This window comes from Bos mutus, chromosome 17 (genome assembly GCF_027580195.1).
Source record: "Bos mutus isolate GX-2022 chromosome 17, NWIPB_WYAK_1.1, whole genome shotgun sequence".
NCBI lineage: Eukaryota > Metazoa > Chordata > Mammalia > Artiodactyla > Bovidae > Bos > Bos mutus.
Genome location: NC_091633.1, coordinates 29,324,920 through 29,338,038, shown reverse-complemented (window position 1 = coordinate 29,338,038; position 13,119 = coordinate 29,324,920).

Sequence of the window (13,119 nt, the reverse complement as noted above, 5' to 3'; positions counted from 1 at the left end):
CTACCAAAGCGGGGGCGGGGGGGTGGACAGCATCTTTCAATCCTACTACTAAATATCAGAGTCTGACACAGACATAATTCATCATATTTAACAAGCACATTATGATTTCATTAAGCATACAGTCATCCCAAAAACATAGTCATCTAAGAAAAACCAAACACTGACCACAACAAAGCAGCATCTGAAAGAATCAGGTAAGGGACTACTATTTTTTTTTTTTAACTTTACATAATTGTATTAGTTTTGCCAAACATCAAAATGAATCCATCACAGGTATACATGTGCTCCCCCTCCTGAACCCTCCTCCCTCCTCCCTCCCCATACCATCCCTCCAGGTTGTCCCAGTGCACCAGCCCCAAGCATCCAGTATCGTGCATTGAACCTTACTACTATTTTAAGGTACAGTTGAGTTATTTAAAATTTAACAAAAGCAGCATTTACTGTTAATGAGAAAATACAGATTACTTGCAAAATCATGTTAGGACAGCAGTTAATCATTTACAGGAGGGAAAAGTTAGAATCATAATGATCCTACATAAAAAATCTTTAAGCACTAGAAAAAAATCTACTTATGTAGATGATGCTGGAGCTCTGGGTTGTGAAAGGCCTTTCAAAGATACCTGATGGCCGTCAGAGAGATGGATCCCAACGCCAGCCTGTGAAGCAGAGAAAGTGAACACACAGCTTGTGTGCACGTTATATTTGAGGCAATAAGGTCATGAAAACTCTGCCTCCCCAGAAATATATGCATATATATACATAAATTTTATATATATGAAACAATAACCATGCATATTACACATACACATAATTTTTTAACCTTATAAATTAAGTTTATGATTTCCTGATGAAAGCTTTTCTCTAGTCCATTTTTACTTTGTCCCTGTGTTCTAAGGCAGTCATCACTATAATCTAGAATTTTAGATCTAAATCATTATCAATTTCTCTAAAGTGTAAACTTTTTAAATAAAATTTTTATTTTGAAGGAAATGCACACGTATGATAATGAGTTTCCAAACTGACTTTTAGGATAAGCAGAGTAATCCCCTCAGATGTCCTCATATGAATTCTCAGAAGGTGGAAGAAGGGACCCCCAGCCAAGGGTGTAGGTGGTCTCTAGGAACTGAAACCAGTGAGGGAACAGATTTCTCCTAGAACTTCCAAAATCATGTAGCTTTGCTGACATGATGGTTACAAATGACTTTCTGACTTCATTGTTTCTTCTACTTTTATTACTTAGTGTTCTTACAATAAAAGACCCAGATCCCAGTTACAGTTCATTGGAAGGAGGGGTTTCCACACCAACATGTGATTCCCTGATCCCAGCTGGGTGTCCTATAACTCAGTTCAATCCTGACTCCATCCCCTCACAGGCTAAGGGTTTCCCCCACAAGACAGTCCCCCACCACTTCAAGTGTGAATAACAAGCCCATGTTGTCACCTGCACTTCTGACTAATGGACTGTAGATCAGAGGTTGCTGCAACCCCCTCGTCAGGTTTAATTTGCTAGAGCAGCTCACACAACTCAGAGAAACATTTTATGATTGAGACGATCAGTTTATTATAAAAGGGTGTAACACAGGAACAGGCTTCCCTGATTGGAAAGAATCCGCCTGCAATGCAGGAAACCCAGGTTTGATCCCTGGGTTGGGAAAATCCCCTGGAGAAGGGAATGGCTACCCACTCCAGTATTCTTGCCTGGAGAATTCCACAGAGGAGCCTGACAGGCTACAGTTCATGGGGCTGCAAAGAGTCAGACACAACTGAGTGAATAAGTGCACACACAACTCAGAAATAGTCAGAAGGAAGCAGTGCATAGGGCAGGGTATGGGAGGGGTGTGGAGCTTCCCCACTCTGAGCTCACCTCTCTCCCTAAATCTCCACATGTTCACCAACTCTGAAGCCCTCTGAACCCCATCCTTTTGGGATTTCAGAAAGACTTAATTACACAATCATGATTGATTAAATCATTGACCATGCATAATGATTCAATCTCTAGCCCTCCTCCTCCCTGGTGTCAGGGGTGGGACTCCTCCAGTCATGTGTTGTTTCCTCTGGCAACCAGCCCCTACCCTTAGGTGACTCCAGATTTTCTAAAACTCACCTCATTAACATGACAAAAGGCAGCTTGATCTCCCTAGGCAATTCCTAGGAATATAGAAGGCCTGTGCCAGAAAGGGGTACACAGACCAAATATATATTTCTTATTATAAATCAGAATATCACAAAAGTACTATTATAGACTTCTGAATATTTAAAGGCTCTATGATCTGTTACTGTCACTCATTTATCAGATTTTCCCAGGTTTGGCTAAAGCTGTTGCTGGTCAGTCGCTCAGTTGTGTCCAACTCTTTGCAACCCCATGGACTGAACCACATCAGGCCTCCCTGTCCTTCACCATCTCCTAGAGCTTGCTCAATCTCATGTCCATTGAGTCGGTGATGCCATCCAACCATCTCATCCTCTGTTGTCCCCTTCTCCTCCTGCCTTCTATCTTTCCCAGAATCAGGGTCTCTTCCAATGAGTTGGCTCTTCACATCAGATGGCCAAAGAATTGGAGCTTCAGCTTCAGCATCAGTCTTTCAAATGAACATTCAGGACTGATTTCCTTTAGGATGGACTGGTAGGATCTCCTTGCAGTCCAAGGGATTCTCAAGAATCTTCTCCAACACCACAGTTCAAAAGCATCAATTCTTCAGGGCTCAGCCTTCTTTATGGTACAGCTTTCATATCCATACATGACTACTGGAAAAACCATAGCTTTGACTAGACAGACGTTTGTTGGCAAAGTAATGTCTCTGCTTTTTAATAAGCTGTCTAGGTTGGTCATAGCTTTTCTTCCAAGGAGCAAGCATCTTTTGTTTTTAGCTTTTTAAATTTTTTTAAATATAAATTTATTTATTTTAATTGGAGGCTAATTACAATATTGTATTGGTTTTGCCATACATCAACATGAATCTGCCACGGGCGTACATGTGTTCCTCATCCTGAACCCCTCTCCCGCCTCCCGTCCCATACCATCCCTCATGGTTGTAGTCACTGCCCATTGATTTTGGAGCCCAAGAAAATAAAGTCTGTCACTGTTTCCATTGTTTCCCCATCTATTTGCATTGAAGTGATGAAACCAGATGCCATGATTTAGTTTTTTGAATGTTGAGTTTTAAGTCAGCTTGTTCACTCTCCTCTTTCACTGTCAGGGAATGTTTAACAGGAGGATTCCTACGTGCTGTTTCTCACAAGTCCTTTGTTTCTTTTAAAGCAGAACAGCACGCTGCTCCCAGGAACTGGGGTCATTGTGTGAGACAGACTTGAATCTCCTTTAGTAAATATTCTCTTTATGACAAAACTGCTTAGTCTTGATCCCCTTTCTTGAGATATGGATTGTCTCCTGACCTTGTGATCGTCATCATCCCTTGTTCCCTTGGTAACGGTTACTGTACATTTGGTTTTCTGATCTTTATCATTGATGAAAGAAACTTCTTGTACTACAGCCTATATATACTCACAGAAAAATCATTAAAGCACCTTTGCTCCATCAGAGCTTGGGTCCCCGTGTCTTTCTTTCTTTCTCTCTCTCTCTCTTTGGCTGATTCCTTGGAGCGCAGAGACCCGTCTTGCTCACTCTCCTGCCCAAGCTCCTAAGACTCTCTCAAGAAGGCACCCTGTGCCTTCACCCACTCTCAAGAGGGCGCCTGGTGCCTTCGTGAGAGACGCAAATCCTACGTCAAGGACTTTATTGGTTTTCTGCGTAAACCAGGGAGTATCAGCCTCTTTCTCTCTTTCACTTTCTTATCGTTGCCTCCAGACCACCAGGTCCCGGTTCATTAAAGGATCCCAACATTTCACCCTCATCAAAAGGCTGTTTAGTTCTTCTTCACTTTCTGCCATAAGGGTGGTGTTATCTGCATATCTGAGGTTATTTTATATTTCTCCTGGCAGTCTTTCCAGCTTGTGCTTCATCCAACCAGGCATTTTGCATGATGCACTCTGCATATAATGTGGCCTATGGAAACCTGTGAAACTGGTTCCTATGTCCTTTGAGGTTCCCCCCTTCATTTAATTCTCATCTATTTTCTGACACAAAATGTTGCAAGCTCACTTTGTACCTTCCCTGTGACAGCTCCAGAATCAGACATTTTCCCAGAGAATTCTGATAATTCTTAGTGTGGAATGTCATTTAGGGAAAGAAAAAAAGGAAGGGGGCATGACCATTAGTTGTGCTCACAGTCATTAGTGAAAAAGAGAAAGTGTTAGTTGCTCAGTGGTGTTCAACTCTGTGATCCCTTGAATTGTAGCCCACAAGACTCCTCTGTCCATGGAATTCTCCAGGCAAAGGATCATGCTCTCATAGTCATTGGGTTGTCCTTATTTCAAGGCCCTTTTAAAAGTCAGAATTAGGAAACTGAGGGTTTTTTAATTATTATTATTTCATAATGACACTTCTAACTATAACCGAATATCATAGTGTTATTTCCTACCTTTCCCATTTTGTATTCTTTCTTTACAGTAAGAACCATGGTGGCCTAAAATAACAATATGCAGTAATGTTGTCAGTTTGACAGACACAAAATAGTTTCAAGTTATTACATCTGTATGTACCATTACCAAAAACATAGTTATTATAAGAAATCTGATATTTCATTGCAGTTATTTTTGTTTTTAACTGAGCTTCCAGTATCAAAGCACTGTGCTCAAAATGCATTGTTATTTTTCAGGTATATTTTTGTATTGTTAACACACTTCCAGTGTCTAATTCTGTTAATATTCAGATTTGGGTATTTCCCCTGTTATTAATCTCGTTGTATTTGTTGGAAGTATCAAACAGTAACATGTTTCTAGAATTCAAAGTTACACAAGTTATAGAAGTTGTCCTTTTATGTTTCTTAAGACAAAAAAGCAGGCACATGTTTATGTTCTTATAGCCCTTGTTTCTTCCACAAAAGTAGAATAATAGTGTGTATACTCTATGCACTTTACTTATTAACAAAATATCCTGGAAATCACTCGAGTTTGTAAATTGATCTCATTCTTTTCACTGCTACATTTACTTCATAATCTCAATGTTTGTTCAGCCAATTGCACAATAGAGATGTCAATGGCTATAAGTGTATGATTCTTATTTTCTGTTTTCTTCTTTCAGCAACTTTGTATAGATATAGGTGGCTTGTCTTTCTTTCTTCCTTTCTCTCTTCCTTTCTTTTTTTCATCATCCTTTCCTTTCCTCCTTCCTTCTTTCTTTCCCTCTTTCTTCTGTCTTTCCTCCTGAGCTTCTGGACAGTGGAAGAACTTTGAGCAATTGATGACTTTCCTGCTTTAGAAGTACATACCCTCTATCAGTTTAAGGCACTGCAGTGTCTTTAAGGCTGATCTTTTTGGATGAGGGGCTTGGTTTGTTTGGGATTCTGTCTTGTTTCTGCAGGATCCTTAACTTTGGCATCCCATCTCTCATAGTGCCTGTCTCTGTGCCTTATTGCTTTGATTGTATAGCATTAGTTGATGTTATGGTATTATCTGGTACTTTCTACTACAAAAATTACCTGGTAGCAAGGTTAGAAGGAAAAGCCTTTTTAATACCTATAACCTAACATTTGTCAGCTATCAGTAGCTACAACAGTACAAAAACTCACATCTGTGGATCATCATATTGGCTTTCAACATTTCATAATAATGATATAAACATGTAGACAATGTATGTCACTATAAGAACAGTGAAATCTGATTAATAGATCTATTTTGGAAAAAGTTGTATTAAACCCCACATTTTAGTGGATTCATCTATTTCACCTTCTACTTATGTCAGTTTTTTTATCTGCAGATTTTGAAGCTATGTTATTATTCAGAGATGCATACAGTTTAGCATTTTAAGATCTCCACTTATGATTTTTGTCATTACTAATTCATTCAGATCTGTTTCCATCATCTTTGTTGTTGTTGTTCAGTCACTAAGTCATGTCTGACTCTTTGTGACTCCATGGACTGCAGCACATCAGGCATCCCTGTCATTCACTATCTCCCAGAGCTTGCTCAAACTCATGTCCAAGGAGTCCATGCTGCCTTCCAACCATCTTATCCTCTGTTGCCCCCTTCTTCTCTTGCCTTCAATCTTTCCAAGCATCAGGGTCTTTTCTAATGAGTTGGCTCTTAACATCAGGTAGCCAAAGTATTGGAGCTTCAGCTTCAGCATTAGTCCTTCCAATGAATATTTAGGATTGATTTCCTTTAGGATTGATTGGTTTCATTTCCTTGATGTCCAAGAGACTCTCAAGAGTCTTATCCACCACCACAGTTCAAAAAGTATCGATTCTTCAGTACTCAGGACTCACTTCTTCTGTCCAACTTTCACATCACCTTGGGCTTCCCTGGTGGCTCAGCTGGTAAAGAATCTGCCTTCAGTGAGGGAGACCTGGGTTTAATCCCTGGATTGGAAAGATCCCCTGGGGAAGGGAAAGGCTACCCACTCCAGTATTCTAGCCTGGAGAAATCCATGGACTGTATAGTCCCTGGGTAGCAAAGAATCAGACATGACTGAGTGACTTTCACTTTCACTTTATTTTGTACTATTTGTCTTTTTTCTCTTTCATTTCTGTTTTCTTACTTTCAGTTGAATTGACTCATTTTGTTCGTTTCACTTTTTCTTTTATTGCTTGGAAATTATATTTTTCATTTCTAGTCTTTCTTTCCACACCCCACACACATACTCACGCACACTTATATATGTTACTAGACATTGTTATGCATATTTAAGCTTAGAAAAGTCCAAACCAGTTCAAACAAGATACAGACTCAGATCAGTTCTGGTTCTATGATTTTTTTTTTTATCTGACTCTCACTTCAAGGCTTTTATTGTCATATGCTTGTGATTCCTGAATGTGAACAAATGCTCCTTAGATATTCTGTATGGGAATTTTGAGGCTAATTTAAAAGTGAGTTCTTCATGCAAGAATATAAAGCATATTTCATCAAGCAAACACAAGCTTCAACTTATCACTTCTCTACACTTTTTTCTACCCATCCTTTCTGGACTCTTAGTTTTCTAAATTTCAAGCACAACTAACTATGTTTAAATAGTTTGTATATCTTATTCAGAATTTTGAAAGTGAAAGTCACTCAGTTGTGTCTAACTCTTTGTGACCTCATGGACTATACAGTCCATGGAATTCTGCAGGCCAGAACAACAGAGGGGGTAGCCATTCCCTTCTCCAGGGGATTTTTTCCAACCCAGGGATTGAACCCAGGTCTCCCACATTGCAGGTGGATTCTTTACCAGCTGAGCCACCATTGAAGCCCAGGATTTTAAAGTCTAAAGTACATCTAGCTTGTCATAATGCTAGAAAGGGGATCAATCTGTAATTTTGTTCTGAAGCACTCCTTAAGGATTTCAGATTATTATGAAATAAAAAATATCAAGAGTTTTCATATGGATTCTTTTATTCTCTAATATACAATATTATATACAGTAAATATTATCTATAGAGTTTTCTCTATCCTCTGCTATTGAGCTTTTTTTTCTCTCTTTTGTTTCTAGTATTTGAGCAGTGAAGAAATCTACCATTTTAGAAGAGGAAGACAAAAGAACAGATTATAACCTGGCCAAGCTCTGATAAACAACTCCAAGAGAGACATTTCTTGTATTAATCAGACAATTGGCATTCTTTTATGATTCAAGTCACTGAAAGCCAACTTATTCTTTTTTCTTTTCTCTAGGGAAACACTAGAAAATGATTAAGCAGACATAATTTATGTGTATGTGACTGGAGAGAGAGAGAGACCAACTTCCTTCCCTTTATTAAATATGTAGAAATTGTCTCTTTGAAGGGAGTGGCCAGAACCTTCAAGGACCATGCATCAGAGCAATCAAATTCCATCTCTTTCAGATCAAGAACAGTTTGTAAACATGAGAAAATATCTAGAAACCTTTCAGTTTGCAAGGTAATCTGAGTATCTCTAGGAACAATCATCCTCAAGATATTTCTATGAGCAGCAATAAACTGCCCTCACTTCCACTGAGACCATGGATCATAACTGTAGTCGCTTGTGGCATTGTTTTCTTGTCAACCGAGAAGCTTCTTACAGAAGCTGAAGACAAGGGTAACATCATGGAGAAGCAAAGCTGGGAAACTGGAAAACAAAGACCAGATGATGACATTCAATCCCTCGTGCCTAAACTGAGCACTGCAGGTGGCTAGTTAGTTTCACTAAGCAATTCAGTCCCTTCTTTTTATTAAATTTCTCTCTATTTTGATTTTTTTGTTTTAAAACAAAATCAGTCATGCTAAGAATTATTATTTCATAGTCACTCAACCACGATATATATATGTGTGTGTGCATGTGTGAGTGTGTTAATCATTAGTCATATATATACATGTATATATACATATACCCTATATTACCAGTAAATATGCAAACACAAGCAAAACTATAAATACCAGTATGTATATGAATAAGCATAGTTTTTTTTCTTTTGAATGAATTTAAATCATTTACCCTAGATTTTTATATATTACAAAGAGTGCCACAAAACTTATATCACCAAACAGAGCACTGATATTTGATGGTGGCCAAGTACTGTAGAAGGAAATGGCAACCCACTCCAATGTTCTTGCCTGGAGAATCCCAGGGACGGGGGAGCCTGGTGGGCTGCCGTCTATGGGGTCACACAGAGTGGGACATGACTGAAGCGACTTAGCAGCAGCAAGTACTGTAGAGTAATCAGAAAAGAAGTAGACAATAAGACAGGTATGGAAGGAGAAGCCAGTCTGTCATAACTAGCTTCTTGAGTTTAAGTTATTCACTAATACTCTTTGAATTTTATGCTAATTTAAAGATGAAATTTTTTTAACTGTCAAAATGACGAATCATTGCAATACTTGGAATTCTGTATGGAAAGAGATGCCACCTTCATATCTGCCACAGTGAACACACATGCTGTAAAATAAGAAAGTGTCAGCAAACGCAGCCTATACATGTCACCCACAACTAGCTCAACACTTACGTCTACAACTTAAAGAATGGCATGATATCTGAATTGTTATGAGGATCATTCAAAAGGAACTAGTACGGTTTGGCTTAGAAAAAGAGAAAATATCAGGGAATACATTATTTCAAATATTTGACTTCAGTTTCTCAATATAAAGATAGAAGTTGCTCAGTTGTCTCCAACTCTTCACCACCCCATGGACTTTAGCCTGCCAGGCTCCTCCATCTGTGGGATTTTCCAGGCAAGAATACCAGAGTGAGTTGACATTTCCTTCTCCACTCTCAACATAAAAGAAACTATAATCAGTTGTTGGAAATGAAAGTCAAATTTTGCCTTCATAAAAAGGAGAATTTTTTAGCAATGAATGTTTAGTAATTAGACAAGATGTTTCTTTACTGAATTTACTTATAGGAAGGTAGATTGTTTTAGGAACACACCATGTGAGAACAATAAAAGAAAGAATATGTACTCTGTGTCTGATATCATGATAATCACTTTCAAGAATGTAACATCACAGGGGATTAGAATGTATTCTTGCACATGGTAGGCTTGAAGTTCTGGATGCACTTTAAACTCATTTATCCCTATAAGACAAGCCTATACCAGTTAACTCACCACACATGCTTTCCAGTTAGCGCTCTGTCAGAAGGTTCACTATAAAGCCCTATTTCTAAACCTTGTCTGTCACACCACAGCGGGTAGGGGCTGTTAAGTAAAACTGAGTCAATTGAGTGTCAGCTTCAGTATATTTCTTTTATTCTGAAATTTTATGAAGTCACTAGTGAAAAGCTGCAGGAAAAGAAGTCTACTAGGAGAAAACGATATATTGTAAAGTATTAAAGTCAAGTTTAAAAGTAAATATTATTCATGTTAAATAAAATTACAGGATATAATTTTTATCACAAATTCAAGATGATCTCATTTTTATTTTCTTAATTGAAAATCAAGAGATTCAAAAACTCCAAAAAATAAAGAAACCACAAATTTTAGCCTAATCTACAGAATTTTGACAAAAAGGAATAATCTCTTTATGTAAACTTGAATAATATTTCTAGGCCAAGTTTAGTAAAGCAAAATGTAAATACTGTTATTTCATTTGGAAGTATAACTTTAGACCCAGAAGAGTGATAAAGAAAATATTATCCTAATTCTTCACCTAATTTAACTTGGTGAAGTTAAAGCTGAATGATAACTTTAGTACATTATTTCCCCAAAACATCATTCTTATCCAAGCCCTAATTATCCTGATTATTATCTCACCATCTTCTCATCCCCACCTAATTGACACACAGAAAAATAACTTCTAGTAACATTAACTTTACTATATTGCCCTGCTGTTTAAAAAAACTAGAGTACCTCCTTATTGTACACAGTGGGCCTCCAATTTGCATACTGTGAGCACAGAGTTGCGATAAAAGATTATTTTAAATGTTAGAAGAAAGGTTTTATCTGAGCAGTATTATGAAGCTACAAGGTTATAGCTTCATTTTCTCTCTCCTTCACTCACAACATTCATATCCTGTCTCCAGGATTCCCTCCCCTCACTTGGTGCCATTTCAAAGCATCAATAATGAAGCTTCCAGTGCTGCACATCTCCTTTTTACTCTGCACTGTAACTAGGACACGGGGTCCCTGAAAAGTCAGACTGAGTAAGGTAGAGTCAGTAATTAAAGACGTCATGTGCACGATCCCTTCAGTCCCTTACTTTACTGGATGGACAAGTGTAGGCATCAGTTTGTTAGAGATGCCGGAAAGGGAGGCAGAGGATGGTGCTGAACTATCACCTGAGGAGTCCTCAGGAATAGAAATGAACAATTTTCTAAATAATCTATTTTCATTCCAAAAGTAAAACAATACTCATTGTAATAAATCTGTACCAGATCACAGGGGTACTAGGAGGCACAAAGAAAAAAGCTATTGTAGAGTTTTTAAGTAGGTTCCAAGATATTGTCAGAGTTTTCTTTTATTCTCTCTAGGTTTATGAAGACTTTGAATGGGTAGTTGCTATTTACAGTATTTTTAAATATTAGAATAATGGTAGTCAAACAAGAGATGGCAAGAGTGAATGTTGACATTCTAGGAATCAGCGAACTCAAATGGACTGGAATGGGTGAATTTAATTATATCCACTACTGCGGGCAGGAATCCCTCAGAAGAAATGGAGTAGCCATCATGGTCAACAAAAGAGTCCAAAATGCACTACTTGGATGCAATCTCAAAAACGACATGATGATCTCTGTTCGTTTCCAAGGCAAATCATTCAATATCACAGTAATCCAAGTTTATGCCCCAACCAGTAACGCTGAATCAGCTGAAGTTGGACGGTTCTATGAAGACCTACAAGACCGTCTAGAACTAACACCCCAAAAAGATGTCCTTTTCATTATAGGGGACTGGAATGCAAAAGTAGGAAGTCAAGAAACACCTGGAGTAACAGGCAAATTTGGCCTTGGAATACAGAATGAAGCAGGGCAAAGACTAATAGAGTTTTGCCAAGAAAATGCACTGGTCATAACAAACACCCTCTTCCAACAACACAAGAGAAGACTCTACACATGGACATCACCAGATGGTCAACACTGAAATCAGATTGATTATATTCTTTGCAGCCAAACATGGAGAAGCTCTAGACAGTCAGCAAAAACAAGACCAGGAGCCGACTGTGGCTCAGATCATGAACTCCTTATTGCCAAATTCAGACTGAAATTGAAGAAAGTAGGGAAAACCATTAGACCATTCAGGTATGACCTAAATCAAACCCCTTACGATTATACACTGGAAGTGAGAAATAGATTTAAGGGCCTAGATCTGATAGATAGAGTGCCTGATGAACTATGGAATGAGGTTCATGACATTGTACAGGAGACAGGGATCAAGACCATCCCCATGGAAAAGAAACACAAAAAAGCAAAATGGCTTTCTGGGGAGGCCTTACAAATAGCTGTGAAAACAGAGAAGCGAAAAGCAAAGGAGAAAAGGAAAGATATAAGCATCTGAATTCAGAGTTCCAAAGAATAGCAGGAAGAGATAAGAAAGCCTTCCTCAGTGATCAATGCAAAGAAATAGAGGAAAACAACAAAATGGGAAAGACTAGAGATCTCTTCAAGAAAATTAGAGATACCAAGGGAACACATCATGCAAAGATGGGCTCGATAAAGGACAGAAATGGTATGGATCTAACAGAAGCAGAAGATATTAAGAAGAGATGGCAAGAATACACAGAAGAACTGTACAAAAAAGATCTTCACGACCCAGATAATCACGATGGTGTGATCACTGACCTAGAGCCAGACATCCTGGAATGTGAAGTCAAGTGGGCCTTAGAAAGCATCACTACGAACAAATCTAGTGGAGGTGGTGGAATTCCAGTTGAGCTCTTTCAAATCCTGAAAGATGATGCTGTGAAAGTGCTGCACTCAATATGCCAGCAAATTTGGAAAACTCAGCAGTGGCCACAGGACAGGAAAAGGTCAGTTTTCATTCCAATCCCAAAGAAAGGCAATACCAAAGAATGCTCAAACTACCACACAATTGCACTCGTCTCACATGCTAATAAAGTAATGCTCCAAATTCTCCAAGCCAGGCTTCAGCAATATGTGAACCATGAACTTCCTGATGTTCAAGCTGGTTTTAGAAAAGGCAGAGGAACCAGAGATCAAATTGCCAACATCTGCTGGATCATGGAAAAAGCAAGAGAGTTCCAGAAAAACGTCTATTTCTGCTTTATTGACTATGCCAAAGCCTTTGACTGTGTGGATCACAATAAACTGTGGAAAATTCTTGAAAGAGATGGGAATACCAGACCACCTGACCTGCCTCTTGAGAAATTTGTATACAGGTCAGGAAGCAATAGTTACAACAGGACATGGAACAACAGACTGGTTCCAAATAGGAAAAGGAGTACGTCAAGGCTGTATATTGTCACCCTGCTTATTGAACTTATATGAAGAGTACATCATGAGAAACGCTGGATTCCAGCACAAGCTGGAATCAAGATTGCCAGGAGAAATATTAATCACCTCAGATATGCAGATGACACCACCCTTATGGCAGAAAGTGAAGAGGAACTAAAAAGCCTCTTGATGAAAGTGAAAGTGGAGAGTGAGAAAATTGGCTTAAAGCTCAACATTCAGAAAACGAAG